At 35.1% G+C, this 16469-nt stretch overlaps 1 protein-coding gene across 12 annotated transcripts in view; it reads left to right on the plus strand.

Moving 5' to 3' along the window:
• MESK2 (misexpression suppressor of KSR 2) overlaps window positions 1-16469 on the plus strand; it is a 176085-nt gene that overhangs the window by 137699 nt on the left and 21917 nt on the right. The window contains exon 1 of one of the 12 annotated variants that reach the window (XM_074116920.1): window positions 5936-5957. The exons of the other annotated variants lie outside the window; for them this stretch is intronic. The gene's annotated coding sequence lies outside the window, so the exon portion shown is untranslated. Of the gene's footprint in view, window positions 1-5935; window positions 5958-16469 lie in introns of those variants that run through there. 12 annotated transcript variants of the gene reach the window in all.

The following is a 16469-nucleotide window of genomic DNA, read 5'->3' on the forward strand; positions in this document are numbered from 1 at the left end:
ATTTTTGAATGAGCACAGAAGAGCTCTGGTAATCTGTAAGCCCCAGAGAGATTGCAGGAAAAAGTCGCTTGCAGTGACCATATTATGACGTTGTAAACTTTTGGTTGTTTTGCCCTGACTGCGTTCGACGTGTATACACGTCATTGTCGTGATTTTAATTCCGCACACTGTGGGGGGGGGGGGGGTTTAAAACTAAATTCCGCGCTTAACTGGTTAAATAATTTTTGATAAATCTTACCAAGAGCCACAAGCATGAAAAACTCTGGATAAGATCTTTAGATTAGATTAAATTAGGGCGGCCTCAAGGCCTACGCCACCGCGATCCCTTTGGATCTATTGTGGCTCCCCGACTTTAGAGCTCACCCTCCAGACCCGTCCGCTTAATCAGACTCTTCATTCTGGAGAGCGGCTCCTGGGTAAAGCTCTCAGGCCTTGGTTTTTTCCTCCCCGATGGATAAGATCTTTAAAAATCTTTTAAAATATATCTTTTTATAGAATAAACAAACTCTGTAGATCATTTGTATTCATAAATTATTATTTTATGATATTCAATAAAATTTAAATGTTTTATGTATTTAATTTCACGTATTGCAAAGTGAATAAACAAATAAATAATGGCTAAACCTGTGTTTGAATGAAAAAGCGGCAATCTCATATAATTACGCACTTTATTTTAATATAATTCTATTCAATTTCTAACCTATCATATCTAAAATTATTTTTGAAGAAATATCTTTACTTTAATAAATGAAGTTTTCGTTAGTTTTAATATAATTAAAACTATATTAAAACTATACAATATAATTACTGTTCATTATTTTTGGTGACAGATTCATTGATTCAATAGGATGAAAAAAATAACTGCCAATTTCAGTCAGGATATTTATTTATGCTGTTGAGCTTTCGACCTAGGGACTAGTTCATCTTCAGGGCTTATAGTCTAAAAGATATTTTTACATGGTTATTGTTAAGTTGGTGTATCCTCCCTCTGTCTTGTCTTCTTGTGAACTCTTTAAAAAAATAGATTGTTGAATAGTGTGCGTTCTTTTTCCGGCCCTGTACATCTTTATTCATTTATGCAAAATGAGCTAATTTGTTAGCTCTAAAATATTACCTTGTTTAAATTCCTCGTATACAACTTTTCTTTTTTGTATTTCTGCATAGCAAAACAAAACAAAAAAACATAAATAAGTGTTTGACAGGTTTGGTAATTGGACAGCAAAAAAAAGCAGAAACTTATTGGTATGCAGTGATTGTTAGTCACTAGATTTACATAAGGTTCATAACTTCTAAATGCAGATACGATGAACTGAAGTACAAAATATGTTAGTGACAGGTGTTATAATATATATATTTGCAAGAGTGTGGGGGAAGGACTATAGTAGTAGCCAGGTTTTGACGTCATATCCTAAGTGAGAGAGAGCCCTTAACGTTGCCCGGCAGCATTTGCTAAAATACGTACTCCTCTATTCGCGTCCCCCATTGGCTGTTATCTCTTGTCCAGTTTGGTCCACTTTGTTATAATTTATAGTTGTAATCCCTGTTTACATATTATGGTCCACTCTTTGGTTATATAAAACAAAACAGAATTTTTATCAAACATACGTGATGTGACAGTGTAAACTTTGGCGATTAAAAAAAAAAAAGCGTAATTTTTGTTTTTGCCACTTGAGTTATTTATTTTTTGTAACTATTTTAAAATTGTTTAATCAATTTCAACAATCAGGATTTATTATCCTTTTTTGGGAACCTGCAGTCCCACCCCCTACAATCCTTATTGCTTCCTCTATTTGAATGCCAGCGAATGTAAAACTGCATAAATGCATTTAATTTTGAATTTAAAGGTATTTTTCGCCAATGGCTAGACGTAGTCTGTTTAAAAAAAAACAAAAAAACATATAGGTACTTTAAAGCGGGACTTCCTAACCATTCTTGATGGCATTGATGTTGATAAACAACGCCTGAGACCTACCAGCTGTTGTAATGATGGTTACTTGTTGACTAAAAGACTATGGGCTACCCACGAATCAACTCTTTTAAAAGAATTGATTTTGTTTAATAAATTTATCTTCGTGTATCCAGAAACCCCGCCGAGATATGACTTCTTGCTGGTTTCAGCTAACCACTTTAGAAAAAAAAAGATAGTATAGTTTGCTGTCACCCTATTTCTTGAAGTGGCCAGCCTAGGCTTCGGTTTCACTTAGTTTTTCATAATTGTCCAAAAAATAGGAAACTTCAAATGAAAACGCGAAAATGGCCATTTTTGTTTTAAATCAATCAGCAATTTCGTTTTGTCCTACCGGACAGTTTTAAATCTACAATCTGAATACATTGTATTCAATAAGTAAATATGGAGAGAATGATGAACTGGTGCGGAAGGAGAGCAGGAGGAGAGAGGCTACCCAGCGGTAGCACTCTCTATAGGTTAGAGGAGAATATGAGGAGGTGAATGAGATGAACTGGTGCGGGAGGAGAGCAGGAGGAGAGAAGTTACCCAGCGGTAGCACTCTCTATAGTAAAGTAAAGTAATCGCCTATTTTTTCAGGCGGGGCTACCAATTAGGTATCGTGGACGGAGGCGACTAGCAAACATACTTTACTGTAAATTTCTTTTATTAACCATTAAATAAAATCCAAGGCCTAGACCGGGAATCGAACCCAGTACCACAATACATATTAGCTTTACAGGTCTCGCACGTGGTAGCACTCTCTATAGGAGAGAGGAGAGTGTGAGGAGAGATAGGAGAATAATGATTTAGGTCTTCCGACTACAAGGAAGTCGCGTGGCCACTGGCGATTCAATCGGCGAGAAGTATAATTTAAAATTCAAGCTTAAAGCCTATTTCGTAAATATCTTCTCCGTAGATCTGTGACGCAGAGTATAGAATCTGCAAACATTTAGGGCCACCTAGGTTAAACATTAAAATTGTGTTATCTAGTCCAGCAAATATCCTAATCTGCTAAAATAGCCAGTACATAGTTTCAAAGTGCTATTTGTTATTTTAATGGTATCTTCGTGGTGTGGGAAAGTAGATAAGCTCTGATTTTGGCTGTATGTTGTTTTAAGCTTTATCATTCTACTTAATGCACTCTATCTAATCTATCATTTATTTAAATGAAAAATATACATTTATTTGGGGGGGATGGAAAATTTTTGCGCTTCCCATTTTCCTACCAAAACCGCTGTGACGTCGTAATTGTTTTTTCCCATATATTATAATAACAATGCCCTTACAATCATCTGACACTCTTAATTTTGTAATTAGCAGTTCAACCACTGAAGTAGTAAGTATCACTTTGTTTTTTTAGCAAAAAAAAAAATTTTATTTTTTAATAATTAATAACTAATTGGAATTAGTTGCGTATTAATATCCCACAGCTGTTTGAGTCAATTTGTTCAGTTACCTTGTCCGTTTATCCAGAAGGCACAGCCTTTTTCGAAACATTTATTTCCAGTTAAAAACGTGGTAAAAGAATAAAATATTAATTTAAAAAAAAAAAAAAGAGCAAAGTAAATTTTTAATTAATTAATGTTAACAAAGTGGTCATTTCTAATTAATTAGATCACTTATTGGTTAAACATAATCAATCGAGATGACGGTATTATTTTAATTTAATTAATTTGTTCTTGTTTTTGTTAGCCATGTTCAATTAATTAATTAGTAATTAGTGAGATGTTTAGTTTAGCCTCAACAGCTGTTGATCTAAAAAAAAACATTTGATAACATAAATATCAGTTACGTTAGTCCCATATTTCGTACCCTTCATTACTGTTACAGAAGTTCACGCAAGGTTAAAAGTTATTTAAATATATGTACGAGGGTCGTTTGAAAAGTCCGTGCAAAGTCTGAGAGATAGCACTAATGGCGCGTATCGAGATTATGTTTAGTTTGTAGTATCTCTTGGAAGAACACACACTAAGTTTCAGCCAGATCGGTCTATTTCTTTATGTTTGGCATTCGTTTGAATCGAGGAAGTCGAGTGATTTTCAAAAAATGGACGAAAAAGAATTTCGTGTGTTGATTAAACACTACTTTATGAAAGGCAAAACGCCTCAGGAGACTAAAGAGAAGCTTGATAAACATTATGGTGACTCTGCACCTTCGATTAGTACAGTTTATAAGTGGTTTCAAAATTTTCGGAGTGGCCATATGGGCACAAGTGACGCTGAACGTTCTGGACGCCCTGTTGAGGTTACTACTCCAGAAATCATTAATAAAATCCATGATATGGTGATGGATGACAGAAGAGTGAAGGTACGTGAGATTGCTAGTGCTGTGGGCATCTCGAATGAACGGGTACATAATATTTTGCATCAACATTTGGACATGACAAAGCTATCCGCAAGATGGGTGCCGCGATTGCTCACGCTTGACCAAAAACGAAATCGTGTGAAGTGTTGCAAGGACGGTTTGCAGCTGTTCCAGAAGAATCCGCAGGACTTTAAGCGTCGTTTCGTCACTGTGGATGAAACATGGATACATCACTACACTCCTGAGACCAAAGAACAATCTAAACAATGGGTTACCAAGGGGGAATCTGCGCCAAAAAAGGCGAAGACCGTTCCTTCGGCCGGAAAGATTATGGCGACTGTCTTTTGGGATTCGCAAGGAATAATCCTCATCGACTATCTGGAAAAGGGTAAAACTATTACAGGTGCATATTATTCATCGTTATTAGACCGTTTGAAAACCGAGCTGCAAGAAAAACGCCCACGATTGGCCCACAAAAAAGTCCTTTTCCATCACGACAACGCACCAGCTCTCACCTCAGCAGTTGTGGTCGCAAAATTAATGGAAATAGGGTTCCAACTCGTTTCACATCCCCCCTATTCTCCAGACTTGGCTCCCTCGGACTACTATTTGTTCCCCAATATGAAGAAATGGCTGGCGGGAAAAAGATTTTATTCAAACGAGGAGGTGATTGCAGAAACGAATGGCTATTTTTCAGACTTGGACAAATCCTATTATTCGGAAGGGATCAACAAACTAGAGCAGCGTTGGACGAAGTGTATAAGCCTAAAAGGAGACTATGTTGAAAAATAAAAAAGGTTTACCCCAAAAAATTTAGTAGTTTTTATTTTTGCACGGACTTTTCAAACGACCCTCGTAATTATGCAGCCTAGGCTGGGATCTAGGAGGGTTTGCTTCACATTAGTGGGGGGGAGCTCCATTTGAATTGAATTTTCTTTATTTTTGTGGGGGGCATCGGTCATTTCAATAAAAAGGTTTCTTTTATTTTTTTTTTTGAATAAAGGTCAAGTGATTATTAACCTTTGAACTATTTTAAAAATACATGTCTGTATCTCCCTTAGCGCTCAAAATATATTTTATAATGTCTTATTTTATTTTTTAGTCTTATTATTTATCCAGTTTTTATTTTTCTTTAAAATAAACTAACATGTGATAAAAGCTTAGCACACATTACTACTTTAGGTCATGGCTGAAACCTTCACATAATTAGTTATTTAAAATACTAAAGTAATTTAGGTAACGAAATAATTAAAAGATTACAAAACACTGTAATCCCCTCCAAACTAAATTAATTTAACAAATATTTTTTTGTTTACAAAAATTAATTAAGGAGAAATAAAGTTTTTTGAAGTTGATTTAAGTCGACAGGGACACCAGAAATATCTATAATCGGATTGATACTTGACCGTAATGATATTTTATTGCCTTTATTATGCAGGGTGTTCATTTTAAGACGGCTCAAATGCATTTCATGTTTAAACGGTTGATCTGAGCAAACAAAATGGTAGAGGAAAAATTTGTTGCCCGTCACCTCTAGTTTCAGAATATGTGACTTGATTTTAGATTCCTGCCCGCATACACGGCTGAAGGCGCGAGATACAGAGAGCAGAGTTGATAACCTGGTTTGCGAGCCAGAAGAGGCACCTTTGAAGGCACACTACATGCCTGCACAAGCTGCGTAAAGTGCATTATTTGGTAAATTAAGGTATAAGTTTTGATCCTTTACATGAAAGATATTGATCACTTAAATATGTGGCAGGAGGTTTCCAATTTTTTTTGGGTAATTAAACGCAACTCTCCCAAAATTACCAAATAATTATTAAACCTTCTTGTTTGTAACAGATGTAAAATTAATTTTTAGCCATTTTGTGTATGCTTGAGAACATCTAAAGCTCTTAACATTTGATTTTTCTTAGAAAATTCACTTGGAAAACGACTTATTTCCCGATATTAAGAAAAATACTAGCTTTACTGCCTTGGCAATATTTTTAGTTAAAAAGGGGATGAAAAAATACATAAAAATGACCTATCGCGTGCTCTTCTTTCTCTTGGATAATAAGTTAAAAAAATTGAAATATGATTAATAAATAGCAGATTTTGGAAATGGCCTAGCACCTTTAATTTTGAAGATATCGAATTGCGGTTTCCGGTTTCTTTCATAACTTTTTAAATTTTAAAAATACTCTTTAAAACGGTGTATATGAAAATGGGGGTCAACTGCGAACACTTACATCTGGTCGCGCGTCAGCCGGCAGGAATTTAAAATCAATTCACATATTCTTGGAACTAGAGGTAACGGGCAACAAATTTTTCCTCTACCATCTTTTGCTCAGATTAACCGTTTAAGCATGAAATGCATTAGAGCCGTCTTAAAATGAACACCCTGTATAATTCATAATTTTAATAAAGGAAAGAAAATAATCTATGTAGGTAGATTTCCCAAGATTATAAGGAAAATCAGTGGTACAATTTTCAGATTGATTCAGAAATCTATTTTCCTAACCCGCCTGAGATTTTCGTTCTCTTTTTGGTCGTTCTATCGTTCTCCATTGAGTAGGTGGAAGTGTCGTTATATTTCCGGTAAAACAAATTTCAACTTCCACTGTTGAAGAGAGCAAAGTAGAAACGGATTCTTATTGTGGATGAAAAGAAATATTTCCCTAATACACAGTAAGCACATCTAAAAACTTGATCCTTGCTTCAACGATTTCCACCGCCAGCTGTGGGAAGCTGTGTAATATTGTTGATTTTTTTTTTTTTTTTAAGGAAGTGTAACTAACCATGAACCTTTAACATAAAGAAAAATGATGGTTTCTATTTTTCTCAGTAGACCGTAGTTCCTTAGTTTCCCTTCTCCGTACCATATTTCCCAGCAGGGATTTTCCTTGCTTATTTCTACGTTTTTATTATTTAAAGAAAGCAACAAAAATGAAATATTTGCAGGTAAACAGTTTTCATGTTTCTTAGCAGTAAAAACTTAGAAGAATCTAACTTCATTCCGCTAAATTATGGCAAAATACTATGTTCTTTATATTTATTTATATAATATATAAAATATATTATTATAATAGTATTATTATTATAAGAGGATTAGCTGTGTGGTCCCTTACTGGATTCCAACACGAATCCAACTGCTGACCCTTAGATTTTCTCTTGCTAGGAGCTTCTTACAGCTCACTGTCCCGTGATGTTTTGTCACCGAACCTCAGATGTTGAGCCCCCCTTAAGCTAAAAATCATAATAATTATAAATAGGATTAAAGTATTTACAGGAATTAACAGAGAGAGCTCAGTCCGTTTGGGAAATTACTGAAGAAAATGATCAAAATATAACCAAAGAAGAAAATTTGAAGTACGAGGGTTGGCTGAAAAGTAATGCACACATGCTAGGAGAGGGGGAAAGAAAAGAGTTATTAAGTTCGGACAGAAAGTATATTAAAGTGCAATTCTTAAGCTTCACAATTATGTATCATTTTTCAATGTAGTCACCATTAACGCTAGTACATTTCTCCCAACGTGAAACAAGTTTTTTTCATTCCGTCACTGAAGAATTCTTTTGACTTTTCTTGAATCCAGGACTTGACAGCTGCCTTCACCTCATCCTCTGAGGAGTAGTGATTACCCTTGAGGTCTCTCTTGAGTAGAGGAAACAAAATAAAAATCGCAGAGGACAAGATCCGGGGAATAAGGAGGGTGTGGAATTGGTTCAAACTTCAGTTTTTCCAAAGCCTCTGCAGTTTCGCGCGAGTTGTGAGGACGAGCGATGTCATGTAGCAAGATTATTGGTGCCATGCTGCCTCTAACGCGACAAACTCGACGTCGGAGGTTTCTTACGAGTCTGTACGTACCGAGAAGTATTTACCGTTGCTCCTGGTTCCAGTAAATCGATCACATAAACTTGGTGAGCATCCCAAAACACAGACAGAAGAATTTTTTCGACCGAATAGAAGACGCATGTCGATATTCAGTGCTCAGCCTTTTCTCTTCTAGTCCCTATGATTCGTCCCCTGTTACAATATTCAAAAGAAAGTCGATAACAGCACGCTGTTTATCTCGCAGTGACATAGCACCAGTTCACGTGTCCATACTTCGGCGTCTAAAAGTACACTGGCTGAATTCAGCGAGTTCAAACTGCGCATACGTAATAAGGGAAATTTGACTTCCAAATGCCACCTCGCGCACTTTTTCAAGCTCTACGTTCGCGCTCTGCAAGCATGTGTGCATTACTTTTCAGCCAACCCTCGTATTTGTTGACTTTTGAAAAGTGAAAATTCTTACGATTGTTTTAGACTTAAGTAGCCACCCAACAAAATGGAAGCTCTAATTGGCATTGCCATAGTATTAGAATTGATTTTTTTAAATGAATGCGGTTTTAGGTCCGCACTGTTGGATATTATCGTTGATTTTATCCTCAACATTTTTCTAATTTCGGCCCGGTTTCGAATCTTTATCCATCATAAGTGATTATTTGATTTTTTTTATAATATTATTGCGCCTACTGTTATAAATAATATATTTCAACAATCAGCACCATTCTTGTTGACGCGATTTTTTGTGAAAAATTCTTTGCTTCACGCTTTCCCCCCTTGTAATTTCCACCAGCTTCATTTCCAGCAGAGATTATGTAAAAAGCTTTGTTGAAATGCATATCCTTCATTAAATTAGCTTGGAGAGAGAGTAACTGTTCGCCCGTAATTGCACAGCTGTTTCCTTAAATAAGTTCCGCTTAGAAGACCTAGAATGATGTAATTTCCCAACCAGTGATGGAAATGATAGCGTTAAAAAAAACAACAATTTTTTGTTGTCTCACAGTGAAAAATCAATTCCCAAAATTTTCCGGTTATAATTCTTTTTTGAGGAAGTAAAAATCGAAGAGATAAACCAAAATTAGTATTTTGTTTTCCTGTGTTAATCAGTGAACAGTAATTTACACTTACACGTAAATATAAATTTTACTTGGTAAACATCTTTAACGTCCATCTTGTAAAAACCTTTAGCTTATGTCGTCACATAAAGTAAAACTATAAACATTCAAGGACTGTTATGTATATATTATAATACATTTAATATGTATACGAGGGTCGTTTGAAAAGTCCGTGCAAAAATAAAAACTACTTAATTTTTTGGGGTAAACCTTTTTTATTTTTCAACATAGTCTCCTTTTAGGCTTATACACTTCGTCCAACGCTGCTCTAGTTTGTTGATCCCTTCCGAATAATAGGATTTGTCCAAGTCTGAAAAATAGCCATTCGTTTCTGCAATCACCTCCTCGTTTGAATAAAATCTTTTTCCCGCCAGCCATTTCTTCATATTGGGGAACAAATAGTAGTCCGAGGGAGCCAAGACTGGAGAATAGGGGGGATGTGAAACGAGTTGGAACCCTATTTCCATTAATTTTGCGACCACAACTGCTGAGGTATGAGCTGGTGCGTTGTCGTGATGGAAAAGGACTTTTTTGTGGGCCAATCGTGGGCGTTTTTCTTGCAGCTCGGTTTTTCAAACGGTCCAATAACGATGAATAATATGCACCTGTAATAGTTTTACCCTTTTCCAGATAGTCGATGAGGATTATTCCTTGCGAATCCCAAAAGACAGTCGCCATAATCTTTCCGGCCGAAGGAACGGTCTTCGCCTTTTTTTTTTTTGGCGCAGATTCCCCCCTTGGTAACCCATTGTTTAGATTGTTCTTTGGTCTCAGGAGTGTAGTGATGTATCCATGTTTCATCCCCAGTGACGAAACGACGCTTAAAGTCCTGTGGATTCTTCTGGAACAGCTGCAAACCGTCCTTGCAACACTTCACACGATTTGAAAATCACTCGACTTCCTCGATTCAAACGAATGCCAAACACAAAGAAATTGACCGATCTGGCTGAAACTTGGTGTGTGTTCTTACAAGAGATGCTACTAACTAAACATAACCTCGATACGCGCCAGTAGTGCTATCTCTCTGACTTTGCACGGACTTTTCAAACGACCCTCGTAACTTCACTTTTTTTTTCAACTTTAATTTATCAATCGGTGTCGTCTAGTTGCTTTCTGATAGCTTAAAACTATGTTTGTCCTTCAACAATCGCTCGCTGCCGTTACCACTCGTGAACGCTATCTTGTTATAAGGTGACAGTCCTGATTCATTTCACAGGAGTAATTTTCTGTTCTTACATCTAAAAATCGTATGTTCTTTACTTTGGTAAAAAAAATTGAAAGAATTTCTCCGATCATTTCTTTTCAAATCTGTGCAAAATTATTTGGAACTGAAGATTCATCTTAGATTTTTTCGTAATTTTCTTAATTATTTTAATTTAATAATTTCTAATATTTTAAAATCGAACCTGTTACATGTTCTTCTCTTTGTCTTCTTCACATTCTTTTGTTAGGTACCAATTTAGGGATTACAATAGTTATTTGAATAATGGAAGGCAAAGAAAAATTAACTTCATATCATCAAAAGTATTTGAAGAACTTAGTCAAAATTTCTTATAGAATTTTGATATTTTTAAGTACATATTTATTTATTTATTTTAACTTTCTTTTATATTTACAACGCGCATAAGCATAACTGAGTGCAAACAAACGAAATAAATCATTTTGTCGTAAACTACTCAAATGTTATCTACACTTACTATAGACTTGTGTAGGAAGAATATTACGTTGCCACTGACTAGAACTTTTTGAAGGTGACATTAGGTGGTCTGAGAAAGTTCGAGTAAAGGAGGATTTATGGCGGAGAGGAGAGAGTTTTATGGAATTTTATTTTTTTGGTCCCTTAGTGGGGTTTGTTAGAAACAAGTTATGGTACGAATGATTCCTGGACTGAAGAGATTGTATTCGTTGAATCCTGTAGACCGAGATGGGTTTTAAGTTCAAGTTATAAATAAGTCATTTGTTTAGTATTAGTAATCAAGTAAGTTTGGATCTTTTTCTGAAGAAGTCTTTTAATTAAAGGTTAAGACAGAGATTTTTGTTGTCTATAAAAAAATGATTAAACGTTTGGTGCACAATTTTAAGTAATTTATTTGTATTGTATATCGTAAAAATGTATTTATCTAATTAAACAAAACATACATCGCTTCATGACGTACTATAATTAGGTGACGCACATAAACCAATATAATTAACCAGAACCATTTCTAAAAATAGGAAACAGGATTTCCGGATAAAATGAGATTAATATCTCATGAAATTCCTCTTCTTTTTGTTATTATTTTTTGTTGGTAGATTTGTTTTTTATGACTGTGTGATGGATATTTATCTAGTCCCTAGGGAGAGATAAGTTTCCTAGTTCTTTTATTGATGAAACATTTTAAGGAAGCGACAGCCAGTGTGCGTTGTCGCTACATTGTCAATGGAAGAAGTCACGCACTGTTCAAACCAATTCTGGGTAACCTTGACACCAGAATCTTTTTCTTGCCTATATTACAATTTTAGTAAGTTTGCTCTCTATATATCCTAAAGTATTTTAAAGTAATTGGTTGTAAAATTAATATAATTACACCATCTGGCTGAGAAGATAGTTATATTTGTAGTTGGAGTTTTTAAAATACCTCAGCAAAAGAGTTGTTGTTGTTAAAACAAGTTGTTTTTTTTTATTTTTAAATTTGAAGCACTTTAGTTTTCTGTACAGAGTTTATTCTCAAAACTATGTTAGGACTAACGCTCACAACATGCTGCAAGTGGGTAAACGTATGCATAACTCTCTCTTTTTATGGGTAGTAACGTTGAATAGTTTAGTTTTTGCGCTTTGAATGCCAAGTATTTTTGCTATGTATAATACTATTTTTTTCCCCATATATGTTAACGTTTTACTTTTTATTTAACAAAAATAAATAAATAAGCCTCTAGAGGATTTGGGGTTCCTTTTCTGATAAACCCTTTCTGACGTACACTACAATGTTTTAAGTATACAACTAATAATTAAAAAGGCGCCACGGTAGAGCCGAGCGGTTTAAGAGGCGAGTCCTGCAAAGCTAATATGCATTGTGGTACTGGGTTCGATTCCCGGTCTTGGCCTTGGATTTTATTTAATGGTTAAATGAGAAATAGTAAAGTACGTTTGCTAGTCGCCTCCATCCACGACACCTAATTGGTAGTTGGATGTTAAGCCCCGCCTGAAAAAATAGGCGATTACTTTACTTTTACTTTTACAACTAATAATTAAAAAGATATTATTGGGAATCAACTTTTTACAGTTAATCAAAATTCTCCTTGGTTTTGAGTTGTTGATGTAACTATTTAGAATGATAAATTATTTGATACAGAATTTATGTTGCAATATTATTGTAGACATTGTAGTGCTCAACTGCCGGCTAGTATACGTATATACGTATGTATCGTGTAACCCCTCCACTATCATTGGTCATTCTTCGATTCGTCTCTGTCAAGTTAGATTGAAGTTACGGTCCACAGAGATATCAACGAACTTCAGCAAAATAACTACTCTCTGTGGGTATATGAGTGGATTATCCTTTGCTATACGGTCCATGGTGATTGGCCACCATTCCACTCAGCAGCGTTTCCTGTATCAAGTACCCTGTTTTTAAGGCCTACAATCGCCAACTAGCCCACACTTCCTGGCAAGTAAATGATATACTGAAAGGCAACTATTCTCCACATTTTGATTGGAATCTCCTGGCTGTTGATACTATTGACGCGTCTAAGGATGCACGCTACCCTGTGTAATGTTACCAGTTTGCGTCATCCTGATTTAGATTTCTTTGGATGTAAAAACTTGAATTGTGAAAGTGAAAAATCTGCCCTTATCTTTTCTTTTTTATTGATTTTTCTTTTCTCGCTCAGAAATAATTTAAAAAGTTCCTCTATAAAAATTGTTTAGATCAGTGTCTAACAGACAGGCGTACAAAAACGCGCATACTTTGTGTTGTGATTAGTAGAGTTTATATGAGAATGTTTTCACGCTGGATGTCCGCTTTCCATTTGCGAGTTTTCCGCTAGTAAACACATAGATCCAGAGAGCAGCGCCAAAGCAATAAATGTCACACGAAGCACAAATACTAACTTCTAATAAGTTGTGAACGAATAGGGGGGAAATTGAAGAGAGGAAAATTGTTTTTCCAAAGCTCTTGTTAAGTGGTGAGAGGGTGGAGGGAAGCTGAGTTTAGAAACTCCATAATCATTAGTCATCTAACCCCCTCGTGAGGATGGTGGTACTGTTGTGTGGAAGGGAAGATATAGTTGGCAGTTTCTGACCGCATTATCCCCGGTGCTTCCTCTGTTTTTCACACATCACCAGGGACAATTAGGAAAATAGAAAAATACTTGTAGTTTCAGTGTAGGTAGGGTGTTACTTTCGCTTGTTGTAGATCGGTAGATTGGAAGAATTGTGCTCGAGGAATTCTTAATGCTTTACGCAACTCTAATTTAGTTCTTCGTATACACAAATTCAGATAAGGTTCCGAAGTAGGAATGAACACAGAAATAGGAAACGTGACTGCACTGTCTATTTTTTGTTTTTTGAAATTACGCTTACCTCCATGGGAAAACATTGTCAAAAAAAGCGACAAACCCCTACAAAAAAACGTTAGGCCCAAAAAAATATCTTAGAATATTGAATAATATAATATACAAAACCTTGTGCCTCATATATATCAACATACCAAATAGGGCTGTCACTGGTGCCCTAATCTATATCATGCAGCCACTGTCCAGATTCATGTTCTATCAACTGACTTCTAACCTGTCGTCCTTTTACTACTAAATTTATGGCATTAAGTGACAGCCGACATGAATAAAATACACAACTGTGTGGTATGGGTGACATTAATGTCCAAGAACTCATAATACATAAAGCGCCATATCATACTTGCTACCATTTACCAGATCTATATCAAAAGATTAGTTAGTCGTAAAGTTACTATCTAGGATGCTGTATAATTTGTGGCGCAATAAGCGATATCATATCGTTATCTCCCAAATTAAATACGAGTTATACTGTTGCTATATTTGTAATTTTTTTTGTTTTGACGTTATGTTCCTAAAATACCTCTCTATTTTGAAGGTTTTTTACCTCTTTTATTTACTTAAAACAAGGAAAATTGTATTTTTCGATGCCTTAAAAAGGTTCCAAATTCTTTTATAACTCTTCGAAAAAAAACGAGTTGTTCAGGCTTTCGTTTAAGTGCTATTTTTTGTTTAAATTCATGAAAATCGGTTCACACGTTTAGACGCTACGTTGTTAACAAGAAGGTAACAAGAACAGGAAAATTTTCTGAAAATGCTGTTTTTGCCCATTTTCAGCAACGTATATTTTCTTGGAAATCTATTTTATCTATGTTGTTGCAAAACAATTACGGGTACAAAGGAGGATTTGCCCTATATTATAAAGAATAGTCAAAGTCGAGTGTTTTTCAACGTTACAACTTTTTCGTGCAGATTTTGACGATCAACCCTTATACAACTGTCCTACCTGGACAGTTTTAATAAATTTCAGTAATTTATATTCAATATTATTTATTTATTTATCAGCAAGTATATTTTACAGTCATAATAAATGATTTTATTTCTCTCTTTATTAATTTTAATTTAAATCTATAAAAAGTTGCCCAAAACTAGGGACCATTGTCAACAGTATTGAATATAATCAAGTGTTTAAGTCACGTAATCTGACAGGAAATTGTATACAGCCGGCCATCATCCTCCGGATGTAGTATGTAAGGAAGAGTTACTTCCTCTATCAAGGGTGAAGTACTCTTAAACGGAAAGAACACAAAGGGATGGATGGATCAGGAGGAGTGGAAGAGTAACCAATTGGTAAATGAAGTCCCGGAAGTTGTTTTTTTTTATCTCAGACTTGGTTTTGTTTTGTTTTTCTCACTCTTCTCATTTCTGCTGTAGCATATTGATTGGTCGTGGTCATTGTTGGTGCTTCCAACAATATTGATATTTATATCACTTCATGAAAAATTTGTACATTATGCTGTTTGATAGTAAATTTCCGCAATCTGTAGGAAGTAATGCTGAGAAATTTGGAGTCCTCATAATGCGCTTTTACTCTGCAAATCCATTTCCCTACAAGGTTTCCTTATAGGAGTCCACTCATAGGCAGCGTTGCTCAAGATTTCCTAACAATTTAATTGTGGTTCAGACAGCAGGTAAATGCAGCTTCTCTTTTTTAGCCCAATTTTTCCCTTAATTTTCCGGCCTATTTTGGTTTCATGAAAAGATAACAGTGACTAGGTTTGTTTATCCTTTAGAGCTGGGATGCCTGCTACCTAGATAAAGGCCGATTAGGGAGCGATCATCGCTTTTAGTAGCGGGACTAGAGAGTTTATTATTTAGGGCCAACATGTCCCAATTAAATATTCTACAGTAAAGTTGTTAATATGTACAGTAATAAGGTTACTCTGCCTCAAGATATACGAGAAAATATAATGGCAAATTTAACAGGATTAAAATTGTCTTTCATGGAGTATTTCCCAAAACCCTAAAACACAAATAATAATTGGATTTTAAACCCCTTCTACAAAGAAAATTTAGGAAAAGCTACATCATTATCAATAAAAGATAAAGAAAATTTAATAGAATTATCTATGATAGAACTTAAATGATAACTATGTAAAAATCTGCTTAAAGAGACTGGATTGTAATGAGTAAGCTTTATCCAAGCAACATTAAATTTAATTTAAATAAAGTTTTACAACTAAGATCTTACATTTTACAAAGTTTACCTATAAAGTGAACAGATTCATTGTATCTCTATACAAATAAAGATAATAATAGTAAAATAACACGCTCGGAATAACAAATTTCACAAAATACAAATCATTTTTACGATGTGGTACAATTTAGCATCATGCAATTATCAAGTGGTACGTGAACCAAAAAAAGGTTAGGAAACGCTGTTGTAGACGAATTCTTCTGCAAAACTTCTTGTGAAAAGTACGAGGACGTTCAAATGATAAGAAGTTTCTTTGAATAAAACTGCTAGCGAGGTAATATGTGCCTATTTTGGCTACAAAACCTGGGGAACAGATCCTATTATGATCTAGTCTGAGAAAGGCTTTCATTTCTTTTATTTCGTCGACCTCTTAACTGCATGATTTTTGCAGGGCAGTTTTACGATTTACTAGTTATTCAAATTCTTTGTTATTAAACATCTATCCTGGACTTATACATTTACCACTTAGCTAATCTTTTGCTCTGTATCCAGCGATTAATATTGATTCCCTTTAATCTAATAAAAACTTTTCCCAATTCCATAAGT

The sequence above is a fragment of the Rhodnius prolixus genome, unplaced genomic scaffold, assembly GCF_049639745.1.
Source record: "Rhodnius prolixus isolate KJV_2025 unplaced genomic scaffold, Rpr scaffold_2, whole genome shotgun sequence".
NCBI lineage: Eukaryota > Metazoa > Arthropoda > Insecta > Hemiptera > Reduviidae > Rhodnius > Rhodnius prolixus.